The sequence below is a fragment of the Dromiciops gliroides genome, chromosome 2 (assembly GCF_019393635.1).
Source record: "Dromiciops gliroides isolate mDroGli1 chromosome 2, mDroGli1.pri, whole genome shotgun sequence".
Classification (NCBI taxonomy): Eukaryota; Metazoa; Chordata; class Mammalia; order Microbiotheria; family Microbiotheriidae; genus Dromiciops; species Dromiciops gliroides.
This window is the reverse complement of record NC_057862.1, coordinates 104,279,672-104,302,451: the sequence shown is the minus strand read 5'-3', so window position 1 is coordinate 104,302,451 and position 22,780 is coordinate 104,279,672. Positions and strand designations below refer to the sequence as shown.

The following is a 22,780-nucleotide window of genomic DNA, read 5'->3' as shown; positions in this document are numbered from 1 at the left end:
AAGCAGGATGATTTCAGAAAGGCCTGGAAAGACTTGTACGAACCGATGTATAGTGAAGTGAGCAGAACCAAGGCAATGTTGTGTACAAAGACTGCAATATTGTTTCATGAACTGTGAATGACTTAACTATTCTCACCACTACAATGATCCAAGACAATCCCAAAGGACTAATGATGAAGTATACAATCCACTTCTAGAGAAAGAACTGATATTGTCTGAACACAAACAAACGTTATTTTTCACTTTCTTTCATTTTTTTCTTTTATTCAATTTTTCTTTTACAAAATGACTAATAAGGTAATGTTTTACATAATCGTTTATGTATAACTTATTTCTGATTGCTTACTGCCTCAGGGAGGGGGAAGGGGACAGAGGAAAGGGATAAAAAATGGACCTGAAAACTATAAATAAAAATGTTTATTACTTTAAAAAAAGAAAGAAAATGATTGGACTAGATCATTCATAGGGTTCCTTCCAGCTAGAGGATTGAGGAAGGGACTAGGCCTGGAATTTCATTGTTACAGGGAATTCCCTGGTAAAGAAACTCCCTCTACCAAGGCAAGGGCAGCACTTTTTCTGTAGTGTATAATCTTAGAGAGTCAACTGGTTGTGTAGCCAGTATTTGCCAGAGGCTAGAGTTGAACTCGGCTCTTCCTGGCTTTAAGGTCACTTCTCCTTCCATTATATTTCACTGCCTCTAATAATATGGATGGTATTCACAAAATTAACAAAACTTGCTAATTACATACACCCACTATCCTCAAATCATATCAGATCATATCCTCACAGAGACTCTACAGAAACCTCCACTCTTACTGTAGGGAAACTAGGAGCCAGTTTCCCAACTTGGTTCGGTATATATGACAGAATGCTTCATGGCAGAGAATACTGCACCATGTATGAGCAAAAAGAGTCTGAGAACCATCCATCTTTCCAAACCTTTCATTTAATAGCTCAGGCAACTGAGACTCCAAGAATAAGCAGCAGAGATAGGACTAGAAATCAGCTCTCCTGACTTATAAAACATTGTTCTTTTTATTGCACCATGCTGTCCTCTAGTTTCCTGCCTGCAGCAACACAGCCACCTGCACACACAGATTTAGGCAGAACTTTTTTTACATACATAGTTACACTATGGTCATTAATTTGTGAGTGTGGACACTCATATAGCCACCTAAATGGCCCATATTCAATAGACCCCCAAGCCTGCCATTTAGGCTCCACACACTTTGAATGTTGGAATGAAGTCAGTTGTGCCTTGCCAGCTCAGGACACAGATGCTCCAAAAGGCAACAATGTCAATGAAATAAAATTAATAGCGTAACATGCTAATAAAATGGGGGAATCCCAGTACTCCCTATAAAAAGATATTGGCCTGACCCGTATTTACACTTCTCTTCTGCAAGAATGTGTGTTTCTCACAAGCTTTGGGAAATGCACCCACCGTAATGAAGCAGAAAAATGATGAATGTTCAGAAATTAAGGGGCCCCATAATGGGTGATAAACTTACACCTCTTTGTTGCCCAGGCACTTTTGATGAGCTTGCAAAGTTTTAAACCTCTTTAATTTAAGACAGAGCAGTTTTATTTCTTTCAGCTACAGTGGAAATAATTTCCTTATCTATCATTAGAATGGTTTAATACTTTCATTAATCCACACATCATAAAGCAGAAAGTGATTTTTATACCTATTCCAATCACTCATTGTGCCTGCCCCAGAATGGAAAACGGCTGTTTTTCTGCTGATTCCAAAGTTAAACTTCAGGCCAGTATCTCCACAAGCCATCGTAATTACAGGGGCAAGATTTACAGATAGAGTTGCTATTGTGGGGAGTTCTTCCTTGCCATGATTAGGGTTATTGCTACGGGCAGCTGAGTGCTTTGGAACAAATCAGAGACACTTGACATTGCGGTGGGACACAGATGTCTGATATTCCAGAGACAGGCACTGCTGCCTCAGGGAATTAAGGAGTCAGTTGACTCATCAAATCTGTGCAGCTTGAGTCACCTCTTCTCCCGTGATGGCTCACGAGATCTTTCGCCAAGCTGATTGGCCAGGTTCAAAATTAGCACATCTAGATACAAGATAGAATCCATGGAATCATTGTGGAGAGGATGCTTTTGTCCAAGGGCCCTTAAAAAGGAGTCAATTAGATTGTTTAATTTCCTTACTCAGGCTGAATCCCTCTCTTTTGGAACTTGGATTGAAAATTGAAAGAGTTAAATAAAATTGTAAAAATGACATCGTAAAAGAGAAGCTGAAATCTTCAGGGCATCACTTTTTTTAAGATTTGTTCTCCCTATCTTGCCCAGCTTGGAAGGGCATCAGCCACTCAGGGACTCAATTGCCACGACTGATGGACACAGAAGCTTTGACATGTTCCATTCCTGACCTGACCAGTCCACCAGCATCTCTCCAGGGATCTCTAGTACCGCCACTATCATCTCTTCTCCTCCCAGGGCCTGAACACACTGATGTCAGACTTAGTATGGACATCTGATTGGTTTTAACCTGTTTCAGCTCAGAACCCCCTAACTCAAGCTCTCCACTAGCCTCAGCCTCCCAGTTAACAGAGATTACAGCTGTGAACCACCACACTAGGGCTGGGCATCACATTTTGAAGATGCTAAGCAACTAGGGCAGCCTCTTTCTTTATGGTCGTTAAAGAGGTTAAAATGGATTAATCTCTGTCAAGTCTAACCCTCTGCTGAAGCTACTCTGCCTCTTAATCAAGTAGCAGCAGCATTTGCCATACCCTATATTCAAGGATTAAATTTGTCCATCTCTTGGCTATTTAAAAATACTTCTTCTCCAAATGCTCTTCTGAAGAAGTAGAGCTATGGGATAAATCATAACTATAGTCTTGGACAAGAAGCAAAGCAACCTGACATGAGATCTACTTTAAGATAAACTCCTTTTCCTCAAGTGCCTGACTTAGGCCAGCTCTCCATATCCCTCCAGCTACCTATGGAGAAAAAAAAGACAAAATGGGTTCTCTACCAGCTATCCTTCCTCTCCACAGCAGTGAGACACTGCTTCCTGGACCCAGATTTAAAAGGTCAGGTCCCAAATGATCCATGCTGAAACACACATAATGTGAGAGGGCAAAGATGCTCACAGTGTGGGAAAGGAATCCCTAGTTCACCCACCTCTATAAGAATCCCTACTGAGGAGCCCATTTCTCTCAAGGATAACTTGCCTCCTGTGAGTGATGACAAGCACTTTGCAAACCTTCACATTCCATATAAATGCAAACTATTGTTGTTAAGAAGAGAGGCTAGATCAGATGACTAATGCCCAGCCATACATATTATTGATCTTGAGAGACCACTTCCTGCCAGGGAGGAGGCTGCTTGGCAATTAAAACTAAACAGAACAAAACTTGTCAGCAGGGCAATTCCAACAACTCAGCATGATGGCATGGAAAACTCTGAATTTGGAGTATGAGGACATGAGTTTAGATCTTTATTCTGCCACTGACAACCTCTGTAACCTTGTACAAATGACTTAACCTGTTGGGAAGCCAGGTTCTTCATCTTAAAAATGAGGCAGTTCACCAAATACTCTGTGGTCTCTAGATTTGTGCTCCTATGACACCTGAGCAATCATGACTTTTTTGTCCCAGTGTGTTTTGACAGTTTGCTCTCTGACATGCTATTACAAAATGGGGGAGGTGGTAACTACCTCCCAGGATAAACTTCTATTCAACTGATTAGCATGGGGGCAGAAGATGCCAGCGATGGACCATTCATAGACTAAATGACATAAAGCTATGCCTTTATGACTTATAATGGGACAATAATTTAATCAAAGGAGTAACAATTTGCATTTCATAGTGTTTGGAGTGCTCCTCCACACCCCCTCCACCCTTGACCTATCAAAGGTTGGTCAGTAAGTCAATATGTATTTATTTATTTACTAAGCCCTTCCTGTAATGCCTGGCAATGTTTCTAAGTGAGTTTAGAGCCCATGACATCTATATGGATTCAACAGTTCAACTAGAGAAACATTCCTTGAGCCCTTTTAATGCTCAGAACCCTGTGTTAGGTGCCAATGGATCACAGGCACTTATTTATTTCCCTCTTTTGTCTGCTTCATGGGAAACATTCTCTGAAGGTTACTATTGCTGAGAAAATGTCAGCTTGAGCTCAGATGGATGTCATTAGTCTGTCACGGTATTCACATCTTACACCACACTTTGGTCTTGGAGTGGGGACTACCCAAGTTTCTGCCCTTCTGCTGTACACTTTCTCCAGTTGCTCCTCCATATTTCCACATACAATATCTCACTCCTAATTGTAGGCTGTTTGAACAGTGATTAAACGATGTGATATTTGTCGAATGCTGAAGGACGAGTTTGATCCACACTCATGAAAGGAAAAGGACACACAACAGGAACAAACATTTGATCCAGAAGGTTTCTTGCCTCCAGTCCCAGATGCCTGGGCAGGGCCCTCTTCATAAAACAAAGAGAATGAAGGTACAGAAAGGCAGCGACCATTTAATGAGTAACCACTGAAGTCTAAACTCTGTAATAGGCATCAAAGGGAGATTACAAAGTGAAACTGCAGTCTAATAAGTAAGACAAGGTAAACATATACAAAAATAGGATCATACAATCATAGACTGGGGTTAGAAGGAACCTTAGAGGTCCTGTGCTCTGAATCCCCCTCCCCCACATACCCATGCTTTAGATATAAGGAAAAAGAGGCCCAGAGAGATGAAGTGATTTTCCTCAAGGTCACATAACTACCATGTAGCTGAGCCAGGATTTCAAACAAGGTCCTCAGACTTCAACCCCAGTGTTTTTTCCACTGTACTATGATATATCTATCTATATACACATGCATATATGTTTTAGAGACATGTTACAATTATATGTGAACATGCATGCACGTGTATATGTGTATGCATACACATGTATGGATGATTGTACTCTGCTACAGAAATATATATTTTATATGTGCTTATACATATATAAATACATGTACATGTGTGTACAATATATAAATACATGCATACATATGTATATACAAATACATGTATATGATATATAAATATAGCACAACTCTTTAAAACATATATGATAAATATGTGTGGATAGGGCAGTTAGGTGGTACAGTGGATAGAGCACCAAATTTGAAATTAAGAAGACCCAAGTTTAAATCCAACTTTAGACACTAGCTGTGTGACCCTGAGCAAGTTGTTTAACCCTATTTGTCTCAGTCCCTCATTTGTAAAATGACCTTGAGAAGTAAATGGCAAATCACTCCACTATTCTTTGCCAAAGAAAATCACAAAGGAGGTCATGGCAAACAACTACAACAACATATATATGTATGTTCATGTTGCTATACATATACAAATGAATACCTATGCATTTCTGAAACCTAGGACATATATATATATATGCATATACATATAGCTATATAAATTTATACAGATAACATCTCTTTCAAACAAATTAGGAGCTATTTATACAAGTGTTAATCATAGATTGTTTATGTGTTTAGAGAGACCCTCAGCAAACAATGAATCAGGAATGTGTTGCAAACACTTCTGAGAAGTTAGGGAGGAATATGGAATCATAGAATTCAAGAGATATAAGGGATCTCAAAGGGCATCTACTACAAGTGGTACCTGAACAGGAGTCCTCTCTATAACACTACCTTGAAGACCTCTTTTAACTACCTCATGAGATACATAGACACATATAGATGGTAGATACAAGATAAGGAGCAACTAATAAGCACCTATTATGTGCCAAACACTAGAGATAACAATAAAAGAAGAAAGGCTTACTCTCAAGAAGTTTACATTTTAGTTGGGAAAGGCAGCCTACAAAGTGAGCTAAAAGAGTGGGTGGAGGAAAGATCAAGAAGCCTGGGTGTGCTGGGGCAGGGTTTTTGAAGTCCAGAAGCCAGGGACAGAGATAGGCAGAGAATGAAGGCTGCTTGGGCCATGCCACAAAACAGAGGCCCCAGGAGAAACTCACCAATGTGTGAAGGGATTGATGCATAGAGGGATATTCCCAGGTGAGAACCATCTCAGGGGAAAGAATTTACTATAACTGCTTGAGGAAGCTCATTTCAATTTGGGATGACCTTAGCCATTAGGAAATTTTTGCTTTCACAAATCCATGATCTGTCTCTCTGTATCTTCTGTCCAATCCTCCTAGGTCTACCTTCTGGGAGAGAGGGAATAAGCATTTATAGGACTCATTACTATGAACCAGGCATTGATCATCATAACAACCTTGAAGTAGGTACTATCATTCCCATCTTACATTTGAGGAAACAAAGGTTAAGTGACTTGCCCAGGGTCACAGAGTTAGTGTCTGAGGCTGGATGTGAACTCAGATTTTCCTGACTCTAAGCCTAGCACTCTATACAATGTACTACCTGGTCTGTAGGACCAAGCAGAACAAATATAACCCTTTCTTCCATATAATAACCCTTCAATCATCCAAAGACATATATTATGTTCTAGTTCAGTCTCTTCTTTGGGCTAAATATCCATTGTTTATTAAATATTTATTATTTTATTTAAATATTTATTATGGGCTCTAGTCATCTCACCAACTTCATGGACGTTCTTCAATTTTCTTCATAATTGGAAGAATGACATCCCAAGCTGAACACAATACTCCAGGTATGGTCTGGCTATGGTGACTACAACAGGATCAGTGATTTTCAAACCCTTTTTGCTCAAAGTACAGTATAATTGCACACATTGGAATGGGATAATTATGACATGCTAAGGGAAAGTTGAGAGACTCATGTGTACATGTGTTTGTGACTGTATGTTTCATATAATTCATAGGAAATTAACATATAGACAAATGACTACAGGTATAAATTCCATATAATTCATGCCCTGCCAAGCTGAAATACATGGCCTGTTAACATGCTGCAGCCTCCCCCTTGAGAATCACTGTCTTGGATACCTCTCAATGCACACTAAGGTCAAATGACTTTTTGGCTTCCATGACCAGAATTATAGCTAGCATCAACATCATCATCAAGATTGGTAACATTTATGTAGTCCTTTAAGAATTGCAAAACACTTCATAAATATCATCTCATCTTTTCCTCACGGAAATACTGGGAGGTAGGTGCTATTGTTATTTTACAGATGAAGAAACTGAGGCTGAGTGAAATTTAGTGACTTGACAAGGGTTGTATAGTCTGAGCTAGGATTTGGACTCAAGTCCTCCTGAATCCAGGTATAGCACTCTATCCTTTGTACCGCTTAGCTGCCTCTGGCAAGCATGGCTTTTACCCAAGGCACTAATATCCAAGTAGGCAGGGCTTTCTTGCTCCTTAAGAGGAGTCATCTCTATACGTGACTTTATGGTACAATCACCATGTGATACAGCTGCTGACTCTCCCATCCCCCAAAGTCTTGTCACTGTAGGATTCATTTCCCTCACCTCAATGTGCACAGAGCAATCTCTTTCTCCCTTCATGACTTACTATAGTTGACCTTTGTATCCACTAAACAGTGGATGCTTCTTTTTTTGACATTTTATAATTTTATTTAAATGAAGTTCAATTTAGTTTTCATCCACATTGACTGTCTGTAAGCTTTTGAAAATGGTGACAGGCACATAAGTAACCAAGGTATACAGCTTATTGGGTGAATCTTCATCCTCATTGCATTTCCTGGACAAATGCACTCGGATATGGTACGGAACATTCCTTATTCCTTTGGCCCAAAGAGCTTTGTTGAGTCTGGTGTCGATGTGTATATCTGGAGTTCCCATTTCTTTCATGGCAAATTTGTGGATTTCCTTAAGAGCCCGAGGAGCTCACTTTTTGAAGCCTACTCCATGAATCCGCTTGTGAATGTTGATGGTGTATTCTCTGGTCACCACCTCATTGATGGCAGGCAGTGCGTCCCTTCTTTTTCTCTCCACCTTTCTTTGCAGGAGCCATCCTGCCTGGGACCAGGTTGGAAAGACAGTGTATGCTTCTTAAATGTCTATTGATCAATTTTGTAAACAAACTTATTTTATATTATAGTATTTCTCTTTAGGCACTCTGTGTTCCAGCCAAACTAAACCAATAACATTTATGTAGCACATATGTTCCAGGCATTGTGCTAAATGTTTTACAAATGTTATCTCATTTGACTGTCACAATAACTGTGTGAGGTAGGTGCCATTATCATTTCCATTTTACAGTTCAGGAAACTGAGGCAAACAGAGGGTAAGTGACTTGCCCAAGGTCTTACAAGTAGTACCCGAGGCTAAGGTCTTCTGGACTCAAAGCCTAATGCTTCATCCAGGTGTCACCTGGGTGCTTTCTATTTCCCAAATCTCTGTGCATTCCCACTACAAGTTCCTCAATCATGGAGAAATATGTGCTCCTCATCTTCCCTTCTCAAAACCCTTGTTTTCCTCCAATCTTGAGTCCCATCTCTAAGATATAGCTTTCCTTGATATCCCCAGCTAAAAGAGTGGTCTATTTTCTTAAGTGTTCCCAGAGTACACTGATACTCTCCTTTGCATTCACCATTCTCTCCTTTGCATTTGGGTTTTACCTGGAAAAGGCCTTAGCTTAAAAAAGCCAAGGTCTCCCACTGCAGCTGGAACCATCTCTAGTCATCCTAATCTATGTCTTGCCACTGGACCCAGATGGCTCTGGAGGAGAGAGTGAGGCTGGTAACTTTGCACAGCCCTCCCTCACTGAAATCCAATTCAGTGCAAGTCATGACATCACCTTCCTGATGTCACTGATCCTCTTTCAAAAACGAAGGACAAACAATAAACAAAACAAAACTTACATTATTCTACAAGGTTAAGTGACTTGCCCAGGTTCATACAGCTATTAATTGTCTGAGTCTGAATTTGAACTCAGGTCTGCCTGATTCCAGGGATGATGATGCATGTGTATGTGTATGTGTATGTGTATGTGTGTATGTGTGTATATGTATGTGTATGTGTATGTATACCATAGCTCTCCTAAGAAAAGGCATATCTGCTGAGAGCACAGACACCTTTGATTTTGTCTCTGTATCTCCCCGAGGACAGGGCCTTGCACCCATTCTATGCTTCATAGATATTTGTTGAATTGTTTAATTTAGCCCTCTGTCAATTGGGAACCAATTGAGCCATCCATATAAAAGAGGAGTCTGGGGGCTCTGGGTTGGTTGTATGTTAGAGAGAGGGTTTACATGGCTTTTTCTGAGGACTCGAATATACCTTTTTGGTTTCTGAAAACTAGCTCCTGTAATCCAGCAATCTGCCCCCAGCCTTAACAATATCTCCAACTTCGAGCTAAGAGGCAACCAGAAAATTACACGGTAATGTACCATGGGAGAAGAGATGACTTTCTGATCCTCCGAGGCATTTGTTTTATGCTCTGAAACAAGAATATTTGATTGCTCTTTTAGCTGTCTTATGTTGGATGACCACATATACTATTAGGCATTGGGAAATTACCTGGGCCTGCTGAAACTCCAGGAACAGTGTTCAACTTAATCATCTCCTGGGGCCAGGAGTTCCATATCATTACCATGTGCTCTGCCCCTGGTGGTCATGCTGTCAAGTCCTGGTCTCCAGAGGGACTCGTGGCCAGGATTAATGAGCTGCACTCTGCCCTGACAACCACAATCTTCCCTGGAAATTGTAAGTCTGGATCTCAGGGCAGAATGGAATTGTACTAAGTCATTTCCTGACTACTCCTACTGCAGGAGCAAAAACTCATCATAAGAAAAAGGCACCTTCAAATCTTATGGGACATTGGTGGGAGAGATAGTGTGGGACACTCTAGAGTAGAGATGTCCTACAGGGGATTGGGGGGAGGGAAAAAGAATGGAGAGAAAGAGACTTCTATGTGCCAGGGATTGTGCCAAGCACTTTACAAATATCTCATTTGGTTCCTCACAACATTTCAAAGGAGGTGTTGTCATTAGGTGCTGTTATTATCCAATTTATTATCCCATTTTATAGGAAATTGAGGTGAAGTAAGGTTAAGTGACTTGCCCAGGGTTACACAGCTAGTAAAAGTCTGAGGTAGGAGTTGAACTAAGGTGTTCCTGACTTTGGGGTTAGCATTCTATCCACTGCACCAACCAGCTGCCTAATTATGCAGATCCTGAGACCCTAGGACACATTATCACAGAAATAGAACTATTAATAAATATCATATAATGGCTATTTGGAGACCTTCCTGGAATTTCTAGATATATCAGTCCCTATTATTGTGATAGAACTCTGAGAGGTTTTTGGCCTGGCATTCATGGTCCTACACAATCTAGCCAAACCTTGTCTTCTACCTGCTTACACAAATTCTTTCAAGATAAGACAATTTGGAGTCTATTGTCCCTCAAATATGCCTTGTAATTTCTTAGCTCCATGCCTTTGTTTGTGGTTTATTCACTTGTCATCTAAATCCCTCAAAACTCAACTCATATCGTTTTTCCTTTCTAAAGGCTTTCTTGCCTGCCCCCCAATCCACAATGACTTCTCTGCTTTGAGTTCCCATAATATTTAGTATCTAAACAACTCATGACTTTCATGTTGCCTCATGTATTGTTATTGTTCAGTCATTTAAGTCGTATCCAAATCTTCGAGGCCACATTTGGGGTTTTCTTGGCAAATATTCTGGAGTGGTTTGCCATTTCCTTCTCCAGCTCAGATGAGGAAACTAATGCAGACAGAAGTTGAGTAACTTGTCTAAGGCCACACAGATGGTAAGTATCTGAGGCCAGAGACTTCAGGTTCAATTCTCTACCCACGGTACCACCTATCTGCCCACCTTCATTTTTATTACTGACAGGTTTAGCTCTGCCTCAGCCTCTGAGAAAAATACAAACCCCCAAAAGGAAAACGACAATAAACAGCCATAGTTCAAGTAGCTGAACTATGAGACAGCCCAACTTTTTGTCCTATTCTGACCTTGCTTCCCAATTCCAATCACCAGGTCTTTGAAGCTCTTTGTCATCTAGTCCCCACTGCACCAACTAACCTTGATTTCCTGCTTCAGTGGACTGCCTGGTAGCCCAGAACTACTCAGGCTGAGGCCTTGCCTTGTCAACACTAAATTCCTCAAAAGGACTGAGGTTTGGTCCCTGAATCCCAGGTCACGGGATAGGATGAGACAGTTCTCCCTGACTTTAACCACCTACTTACCTAGACTTCTGCCTACTTACTGTTGGCCAGGCTCCTCTGAGGCTGTTCACCATCTGCCTGCTAGGACATCCCATGGTGCCCTCTGCTAAATCTATGTAACAAAGCACAGTGGGGCTCCACCTGTTACCTGCTGCCAGACTCCCAGAAGTTACGTACAACTCACCAGCTGGGAAATCCACTCACAGACCTTGCTAATGCTAATTCCAAACAAATAAACATTTAAGTACTTATTAGCAGCAAAGCGCTATAAAAGGCCATAGAAATTTCCATCCCCATCCTCAAAGAGTTTACATTATGCTGAAGAGAATAAAAAACATGGAAACACATGAGCATAGTCATAATTATTTCCACTAACAAGGACTGTGTTCTGGAAAAGCTTCCCTCAGAAAGAAGCATGGGATCTAAGCCTTAAACAAAGCTTAGAATTCTAAGAAGCAAAGGACATGAGGGAAGGCATTCCAGGCATGAGAGACTGTCTCTACAGCTTAGAAGAATGAGATGGAATAGAATGTCAAGTCTAGGGAATAGTAAGTGGGCCACATGGCTAGAACCTAGAGTGCATTAAGGGGGTTGATATTAAGTGAGCTGAAAAAGGTAACGGGGAATTAGAGTACGAAGCACTTTAAATGCCAAGTGGACAAGTTACTATTTGAACCTAAATGCAATAGAAAACCACAGAAAGTTCCAGAGCTTTTTAGCAGCACTGTGGAGCATGGATTCAAGAGGAGAGACACTAGAAGACTACTGCCATGGCCCAGTGGGAGATGTCAATGGTTTGAATTAAGGTGGTAGCCATGCAAAGGGAAAGGAAAGTAATGTGATCTATATTATATGGGAGACTTGACAAGTTATTGCAACAGGGGTAGGAACAGAAAAATTTGAATGACTTGGTTGCTAACCTGGAAAACTGGAGGGCTGGTAGTATAATCCACAGACTTATGAATCTTTAGGAAAGAGTGGGGGCCAGTTCTATTTGTTCGTGTTCAATTTATGATGCCTATGGAAAATCTAGTTAGAGATAAAGAGACAGACATGGACTGCTCCATACAGGTCTGGAACTTAGGAGAAAGATAAAGGCTGGATTTGTAAATCTGAGCAATAGCTACATGTTGTAGTTCAGTCATTCAGTAGTGTCTGACTCTTCATGATACTGTGGACCTTACTGTCCGTGGGGTTTTCTTGGCAAAGATACTGAAGTGGTTTTGCCATTTCTTTCTCCAATGGATTAAGGCAAATGGAGGTTAAGTGACTTGTCCAGCGTCACACAGCTAGTAAGTATCAGAAGCTGAATTTGAATTCAGGTGTCCTGACTCCAGGCCCAGAGCTCTATCCACTGATTCAACAAGCTGTTTCATTAACTCGATAAAGATGTTAGTTTTACCTGTTTCACCAAGGGAAAAGTTATATAGATCAAAGAGAAAAGAAGAGCATGGTGGGTCTTGAGGTAGGGGGAAACATTAAGGTACATACATACTTAGGAGATAAATATGAAGATGTTCCAACAATGGAGACTGAGAAGAAATTGTCAATACAAGTAGGAGAAAAAAGAAAGAGAGAGAACAGTTATATAAAATCCAGAAAGGAAAGAGTATGCAGGAGGAGGGGATGTTTAATAAGATCAAATAATATAGACAGGTCAAGAAGAATGAGGACTGAGGGAAGGCCATTTGATTTAGCCATTAAGAGATTGTTGGTACCCCCAGAGAGAACAGTTTCAGTTCAGTGGTGATTTCAGAAGTCAGATTCCAAGAAGCTAAGAAGTGATTGGAGAAGAAATAGAAGACAAGAGCTATAGACCCTTTTCCCCCTCAAAGTTTGACTGGTGAAATACTAGGAATTGTCAAAAGGCGTTTCAGTTCTAGATCACGGCAGTAGAACAGGTATGGGTGATGGTGAGAGCAAGAGTATAATTATAACTATGTGAGACAAAAGTGGAATGGAGGGACACATCATGGTAGTTGGGGAGGTTGATGAATTAAGAGCCCAGAGTGTTTAAGAAGACATCTATTTGTAAATGGAAATCTTCTGGTCTCCTTGAGTCCAGGGGAAGACTGTGAGCTACATACTGAACCTTTTGATAAAGGAAGGAGAATGATGTGGAATCTGGTAACCAACTACAAGTGGGATCTGCTTAGGGTGATGTAGACAGATGAAGTGAACCTCGAAGGACAAGAGGTTGCTTCATGTTGGCAGGGGGAGGGTCTGGAACTGGCATGAGGGGCCAAAATGCAATTTATTCTGTCCCAAATCTAGAGTGTTGGAAATGGGGAAGAAGAGGGAATAAGAGACAATATGAGTATTGGAGTCAAAGGCCAAGGGTACAGAATCTTTTGTGGGGAGCCAGATTTCTGTGAGTCGACGAAAATGGAAGGAGGGTGAAAGGGAAAAATCAAAGATAAAAGGAAGTTTGCTAATGATAGAAGAGAGGAGGACAGAATAGGAGAGTGACTGGGAATGAGTAAGATGGGCTAAAATGGAAAGAGATGAGGGAGTGGAGAGTGGTAGCATGAATATTTATATGAATTTCCTTGAACTGCTTACAGCTGAGGCCCAATCCCCTCGTCTCCAATGGGTCTGTCTAGGCTCCAGGTCCTGCCATACCAAGAAAGTATGATCTCTCCTACTGCTTACCAAGCCCAACTCCTGCTAACATGATTATAAGGTTTTTAAATGCAGACATGGTGTTCCTTTAGATATGTTAATAACCAGTGTCTCTAGGTGATAACTTGTTTGGTCTCAATGACCTACAAAGACCATCTACCAAATTCTAAAGATGTTATATTTTTGCATACTTGGCTAGAGTACCCTCACAAATGACATTATATAGCCTTGAAATGTTAAATATCTTCAATACATAGTACAATACTTTTCACATCACAGATGCTCACTGAATGTTTACTGATTGTGACAAGCCTACAATGTACTAAGCTCTATCCAAAAGTCAATGGACTTAATTTTTAAAAATTATTTACCTATAAAATTTTTCCATATTTCATCTCTAGCTCCATGCTCCTCCATTCTATCTATAAAGATTTATTTTAAGATCAAGAGTAAACATTCCAACAACACTGATTGCCTTAAATACAGGATACATTTCTGGCTTGTGAAAACCTTGATTAAGCAACTTTGCACAAATTATAGGGATTGGGTAGAGATGGGGGTGGGACTTGATGAGGTTAAGGAAAGTAGAGGGTTGGAGCAGAATGAATTATACCTTCTAGATCACAAGAACAGAGCAATGTTGAGTGTTCTTTCAGTCAATAAACATTTATAAAGTGACTACTATATGCTAGGCATTATGCTAAGACCCGGGGATGCAAAAAAAAAAGGTAAAAGACAGGCCATGCTCTTGAAGAGCCCACAATCTAATAGGGGAGACAACATCTAAATGACTATGTACATGCAAACTATATAGAAAATAAACTGGAAATGATCAATGGAGAAAATGCATTAGAATGAAAGGAAATCAGGATAGGCTTCCTATAGAAGATGCAATTTTATCTGGGACTTGAAGAAAATGAAGGAAGCCAGAAGACAGAAATCAAGAGGGAAAGCATTCCATGCATGGGAGACAGCAGGGGAAATGCCTGGAGTCAGTAGATGCAGTGTCTTATTTGAGTAACAACAAGAAAGCCAGCATCACTGGGTTTGAATAGTACATAGGAGTGGGGGTAAGGTGTAAGAAATCTGGAATAGTGGAAGGTGTAAAGTTCTGAAGAGATTTAATTGCCAAAGCCAGGATTTTACATTTGATCCAAGAGATTATAGGGAGCCAATGGAGTTAATTGATGGGGTATAAAATAGTTAGACCTGTGTTTTAGAAGGATCACAGATATCTGAAAGGAAGATGAACTTGATTGGGGAGAGATGTGTGGCAGGCAAGCCAACCAGCTGGTCAATGAAGTAATCCAGGTGTGAAGTGATGAGGTACTGCACCAGGGTGGTAGCAGTGTCCAAAGAGAGAAGCATGTGAGAGATGTTCCAAGTGTGAAAGGAACATACTTTACAAATAGATTGGATATGGCTGGTAAGACAGGATGAGGAGTTGAAGATGACATCCAGCTGGGAGGATGGCAGTGCCCTCAACAGTAATAGAGAAATTTGACAACAGTTTTAGAGAATTTACAAAGAGAAAATCAATGATTGTTACAAGCCAACATCAGCTGACTGAGAACAAATTATAAGTGCTTATGGCAAACACTCCTCTGCCTTTATTTTATTTTGGAGCAGGGTTACTACAGTGACAGAGGACAAGAATGTTGCAGATACAGAATAGCTGGACTGCTGTGAGGCATTTGACAAAATCTTGTCCTTGTGGACAATATGAAGAAATTATAGAACCATCAGGTAAATTGGAAACCAGTTGAATTCCCAGGCTCAAAGAGTAGTAATTAATAGATAGTGGTCATGAGTATAATTATAAAGTCGTTTTGTTTGTTTCAAGTTAAATGTCCAAAAGAATTGCTATTGATTACAACCATAAGGTGGTCATACCCAAAAGTTCCACTTGGCAAATTTGAACCAGAATCTCAAAATGAGAATTTTTGTCTTGTTGGAAAGTAGTGTAAGGAAATTACAAAAAGCACAGACTATTTATGGAAATAAATAGGCTTTTTATAGAGCACAAATATTTAGAAAGTCTAGACGGACACAGGAGGCAGGAAATACAGAAGGCCTCCTTAGACCCGGTCTTTGAATCTAAAATTATATGACTTTTCCTTTTCCCCAATCATTCTTCAGGGGAGTAGACTGCTCCTAGTGCTTAACTAGCTGTGTGATGGCCTGCATGAGGGTTCATACCAGGACTCCAATCCAGCGCTACCAAGTTCATTGATTTCCATGAGAAATAACATCAGTGCTGTACAGAGAAGAGGTTGGCCCTTTCCTGAAACATAATGTGGCTGTGTGGGTGTAACTATTTTATTACAGTGGGTTAAAGCAAAAGCAATCAGATTAGTCGCTGCTTTTACTTCCATAAAAAGGATGGTCTCAAGAAATTTAGGTCTTCTTTAAGAAAAAGTGAAAAACGATTTAGCAGGCAGCCAACTGTCTTCAGATGAACACAATCAAATCAATAACGCATGATCCTATTTCAACACCCCTCTGAAATATTAGAGAAACCAAATGGAAATTCCTACACTGGTTTGTCAGAACAAGAGATAAAAAACAAAAAACAAACAAGAAACTTTGACAGGAAGCATTTTTAAAACACACTGCGCGCGCGTGTGCGCACGCGCACACACACACACTGTGTGGCATTCTTCATTGTTGTTGTTGTTCAGTTATTTTTCAGCCAAAGCTGATCTTTGTGACCCCATTTGGGGTTTTCTTGGCAAAGATACTGGAATAGTTTGACATTTCCGTCTCCAGCTCATTATACAGATGAGGAAATTGAGGAAACAAGGTTAAGTGACTTGCCAGGGTCACACAGCTAATAAGTGTCTGAGGCCAGATTTAGACTCATGAAGATGAGTCTTCCTGATTTTAGGCCTAGCACTGTATCCACTGGGCCACTTAGCTGCCCATACCATTCTTTAGGATTTTGAAGTTTAGAGGGGTTGCAGTCCTTCACCATTAGAAACAACAAAGCTCAGCAGAGTTAGGAAGAATAACTAGTTAAAAAAGGAAGCTACCAGATGGCATCCCTGGAGAGGTCACACCCCAGATGGGCTCATCTCTGGTCCAGTTGTCCCTGCTCCTCACCCCCCCATGTGACAACCTCACAGTGTCTTTTCTAAGGTACTTTGCCTTGAAGCAAAAATTCTTCTTCAGTCTCTGCCACATATGGGAAGTAAGGCTGACATATAAAAGGATTTTAAGTGCCCAGTCCTATGCCCAAAGCAATGGAGAATAAAGAAAAGCTCTATGTGGGGATAATGCCTTCCAAGAGCTTATAATTTTCAATTATTGCCTTTTATGTACTAAATCATGTTCAAAATCTCCTGCCTTTTATTCAAAGGCCTTCACAATCTAGTATCCCCTTACCTCTCTGGTCTGATTGCTTATTTTCTTCTTTCCATGTACTGGATAACTCTCTGGTCCTCAAACATTTATTGTGTGCCTGGCATATACTTCCTCTTCACTGTTAAATTCCTACCTGTTCTTTGCTATACAACACGAACCCATCCCCTATTATCAGTAATGGTGGCCCAACTAATCAACAAGCATTTGTTAAGGACCCATGTTATAGGAAAGATGGGCTCTAGGGATACAATACCAAAACAAACTACTTCTGTTCTTGTTTTTTGTTGTTGTTGTTGTTGTTGCTGTTGTATTTTGGCAGGGCAACGTGTGTTAAGTGACTTGCCCAGGGTCACACAGCTAGTGTCAAGTGTCTGATGCCAGATTTGAACTCAGGTCCTCCTGAATCCAGGGCCGGTGCTTTATCCACTGTGCCATCTAGCTGCCCCTAACTACTTCTGTTCTTAAGAAGAAAAAAAAAGCCTTTATTAAGCACCTACTTTATGCTTGGGCATTGTGCTAAACACTTTACAAATATTATCTCATTTGATCTTCACAATAACTCTGGAGTTAGGTGCTGTTATTATCCTCATTATATAGTTGAGGAAACAGGCAGACAGTGGTTAAGTGATTCATCCAGGGTGATATAGCTAGTAAGTGCCTGAGGCCACATTTGAACTTAGGTCTTCCTGATTTTAGGCCTAGTGTGCTCTATTCCTTGTGCCAGCTAACTGCTTCTAAGCTACACAATAGGTATGTATATATTATACAAATTATATAAAAAAAAATGCAAGATAATTGGGATGGGGAAGAGAGGGCAAGGCACTCACTACTAAGGAAATTTAAAAGGCCTCACTCACATAGGAAGCAGAACTTGAGGTAAGCTTTGAAATAAGCTAAGGATCCTACAAAGAAGAAAAGAGGGAATGTATTCTAGGAACAGGAGAGAGGCTATGGAATGCCTTGTATGGAGAAGTGAAAGTAGGCTGGTTTGCCTGGATTCATAGAGATTGATTAGACCAAGATTGTGAAGGTTTTCAAACATCAGAAAAGGGAGTCAACTGGCTGACCTAGAAACAATAGGGAGGCATTGGAGCTTTCTGAATAGCAGAGAGACATGGTCAAACCTGCTCTTTACGAATATCACTTTGGCAGTTGGATTGAGAATGGCTTGGAGAGGTGGAGAGACTGGAGGTTGGGAGACCACTTGGGAAACTATTACAATAGACAAGTCAAGAGTTGATGAGGGACTAGACTAGGACAGTGACCATAAAGTAGAGAGAAGGTGATAGATATTGTGAAGATAGAATCTGCAAGACATGACAACAGACTGGGTATGAGTGCAAGGGAGTAAAAAAGTCAAGGATGGTTGAGAAATTGTAAACTGTGATGACTAGAATGATGATGATATGAATCATATAGGGAAAATGGGAAAAGGGATGGGCTTAGAGAAAACATAATGAAGTCTCTTTCCTACATGTTCTATATGATGGCTATGAAACATCCACCTGGATACATTCAATTATCAAGTGGTATATTCTCCTTCAGATCTCACATAGCATAGTTGTTTCTTTTCTTGTTATAATAACTTATATTTGTATAGAACTTGAAGGATTACAAAGCACTTTCCTAATAACAACCTTGTGAAGTAGTACAAATATTATCCACATTTTACAGATGAGAATACTGAGCCTCCAGAAGATCAGTAATTACATCGTACTGCCTTATGGTTGAGATATGGGATTGATAGGTTCAGAAGCATTAGGACTAGAAGAGATTTCTGTGACTATTTGTATCACTGTTTTATATGTGAAGAAAATTAAGTTCAGAGGAGGGGAAATGCCCCAAATCACACAGTGAGTCAGTTCTCCGGACTCCTAGTCCAGTGCTCTATTTTCCAGAACACAAGAGAGCATACAATCAAGTAATATGATACTCAGAACAGTGATTCACATAGAAGGCATCTAAACCATGTTTGTTTAATTGAATTGCAATGTGTCATAATCTCACGGATATCAAACAAAAAATAAATTAAAAAACACAAGCTTTTATTCATGGATCCTCACTATCCTTTAGTAAATAGATTCTTTTAGACTTCCTCTTGCAAGTTCTGCCCTTTTTAAATTTTCTTCCTCTTCTCTTTTAAAAAAAATGACAATCTAATTTTTTCTCCATCATTTCCTACTGAAGCCATTTTCTGTCTTAATAGTCCATACAATATTCTTTCCCAGGATTCTCTCTTCCTTCTTCACGCCTTATATACAAATTGTTGCCAAGTCCTGTCAATTGTACCTTCACAATGTATCTAATATATATGCCACTTCTCTCTTCTGACATTGTTACCACTCCGGTACAGGTCTTCATAAATTCATGTCTGGACTATTGCAAAAGACATCTAGCTGGTCTTCCTGCTTCAAGTCCATCCTTAGACTTCCCACTGCAGTCCATCTTCTACTCAGCCATTGAAGCAATCTTCCTAAAGCTCAAATATGACCATATAAACCTCCCCCTCAATAAACTCCATAGATCCCCATCATATCCAGGATCAAGTGTAAAAACCTTTGTTTGACTTGTAAAACCCTGCATATTTCAGTTGGTCCTCTTACATATAACTCCTCTCTATATACTCTACACACCAATGACACTGGACTCCTTGTTATTCTTTGAACAGGATACTTCATCACCTGACTCTGGGCATTTTCACTGGCTGTCCGCCATGATAGGAATTGTCTCTATCTTCATCTCTACCCCCTGAGAGCCTTCAAGTCTTATCTAAAATCCTACCTTCAGCAAGAAGCCTTTCCCACTCCCCAATAATGCCAGTGTCTTCCCTCTGAGATTTTCTCAAATTTATCTTGTGTGTGTGTGTGTGTATAATTATTTTCATGTTGTCTTTTCCATCAGATTGTGAGCTGAATACAGTGATTATTTCTGTCTTTAAAATAATAACAACAATAGATAGCATTTAAAGCACTTCAATAATTGCAAAAACAAAAACAAAACATTACAAAGAGTTTTATTGGATCCTCACAACAATCCTAGGTATTACTCTTGTCTCTTTTATCAGATCGACTCAGACAGACATTAAGTGACTTGCTGAAGATCACATAGCCATGAAATGTCTGATACAGGTATAGTGCTCTTTTCTAATGCACTACCATCTCCTTGTATTACCAGCACTTAGGTGATGCCTAGAACATAGTAGGTACTAATAAATGCTTGTTGACTGGACAATTTGGTTTGGCATGGGTGTGTTTGCAAGCAGCAAAGAAGTCAGGAGAAGAAGAGAAATTGAAGATTACAGAGAGTGGAAGTGATAGTGGGTGACATCTTTTGAAAAAGACAGGAGGAGGATGGGATCAATCATGCATATAGAATTGTTAAACTCTGCAAGGAAGAGAGCTGTTTCTTTGTGCAAGATAGGAGTGATGGAAGAGATACCCAGGAAAGATGTCTGAATGATGTGAAAAGAGGAGAAGGGGAGAGGAGGGAGACCTTGAGAAATAGGCTCCATTTTCTTTCTTTTTTCTTTTCTTTTCTTTCTTTTTTGTGGGACAATGAGGGTTAAGTGACTTGCCCAGGGTCACACAGCTAGTAAGTGTCAAGTGTCTGAGGTAGGATTTGAACTCAGGTCCTCCTGAATCCAGGGCTGGTGCTTTATCCACTGTGCCACCTAGCTGCCCCCTGCTCCATTTTCTTAATGAAGTATAACTAGAGTTCTTTAGCTGAGATGGTTGGAAGGTAGGGTTCTAAGAAAAGCTCTAAATGATTTTGGAGCCTCAGTGGCAAGTCAGATAACTGAATCTCTCCCACCATTCCCTCGGGACCTTACAAGAACCTTGTTGTGCATCTCTCAAATGCAGTTATCATGTACTGTCTCACAATAGAGATTCCTGAGTGTCATATTTTCTGCAACATTTTATACTTCGTGCAGGCATGCTTTGTATCTTATCTAAATAATCTGTCCCAGAAACTATAGGATCAGGTTCTATACACTGTATGTGTGATTAAATTTAACTGAATCATAAAATGTAAGCCCTAGAACAGGCCTTAGATTTATCTAGTCTAACTCCATCCTTTTATGGGAGAAAATTGAGACCCAGAGAGAGAATGACTAGGATAAGGTAATACAATGAGTTAATTGAAAAAAATCATGTTTGGAACCCAAGTCTCTGACCTCTCAGTTAAAGGTTCTTTCCACTGCATCATGATGCTTTCATCCAGTTTCCTGGAGGTCTCTATACCTGCTCATTCCTTTTTTTCTTCATAAACTCATCTAAAAATATGCACCTAAATGGGTATAGGATAATTTGCAAATACTTTGTATGCCCCAGTACTCTAAAAAGTCATAAAACTACTGTGTAATTAAATGAGGTTAAAAAAAATAATAGAAGTTAAATATCCAAAGAGTCTGACTAAGTGCATTTGGGGTACACTTTCAAAAATATTCAATTAGATTAGAAATAAAAGCACTTTGGTTAGTAGTGGGAAATGGATTTTTTCAACTACGCTTAAAAATGTACTTAAATTAAAATGTAGTTAAAAGGTAGGACAGAGTCACTTATAAAGTCTCATCTGATTCCCAGAGCTCCATGCATAGAACTGTCTTCTGCACACTTAGACATGGTTTATGGCATCTCTATTGTGCTGAAGGAACAATAACAAAGTTTGCAGCTCAATGAGAGCACAGAAATTGATTTAAACTTCTTTTCATTGTAGCATAAATTTATTACCATCACCATGAGTGAATAAGGGCCTAATTTTCTAATTTGAATTTTTTAGCCTTCACAAATCTGTTTTCTTTCTCCTCTAAGGAACCTCCCCAAAGGTTGCGGTGCCTGTATCCCACTGACTGAAGAAAAAGTTAAAGTATTCAGAGTTGTGTTTTCTTTCACTTGGAAGGAAGGAAGGTAGGAATAGAAGGGGGAAGAAGAGAGGGAGGGGAAGAAGGAAGAGGGGAGTAGAGAGGGAGAGATGGGAAAAGAGAGGAAGAGATGAGAAAGGAAGAGAATAGAAGGAGGAGGGGAAGGGGAAGAGGAGAGGAAGAGAGTGAAAGAGGAAGGGGGCAAGGAGAAAGAAGGAGGAATGGCAGTGAAGCCTTAGATTACTTCAAAGGAAAGTTCTGTGAAAAACATAAACATGATACGACATTAAATTATTAATATTATAGCATTTTATTGACTCAATTGAGAATCTATTGTATTAAAATAATATATATGAGAAAGAAATAAGAGCATAGTAGAGAAAAGGCAGGTTTAGAATGAGGAACATCTGACTTCAGGGAATAACAGGTTCAAATCTTACCTCAGCAATTTACTAATTATATGACCCCAGACAACTCTTGAAGACTGAACTATGGAATATTGAAGAGTTGCTGATCTTCATTTCCAGAGGGAATTTCCTCCTCACACTGCCCAAAATTAAAAGAAAAAGCAATGTACCATGTCTCTGTAATAGACTGTAGGAGGGATCATATCTTATCCGACAAAGGTCTGCACAGAGTGCATGCACTTAATACATGTTGGTTGAATTGAACATTTACAATGTGCTCAATCCTCCCAAAGAGGATAAAAACCAGTCTTTACCTTCAAGAGGTTTGCAATGCAGGTAAAGGTAAAGCTGACATGTATAAAACAATAGAAAAAAGTAAAAGAAACTGTAGTTAGATGCCAAATTCTATG

General features: G+C 39.9%; 1 pseudogene; it reads right to left on the bottom strand.

The window, feature by feature from the left end:
* Window positions 1-7,556: 7,556 nt before the first annotated feature.
* Window positions 7,557-7,941, bottom strand: LOC122743489 (annotated as a pseudogene).
* Between the last annotated feature and the right edge of the window lie 14,839 nt (window positions 7,942-22,780).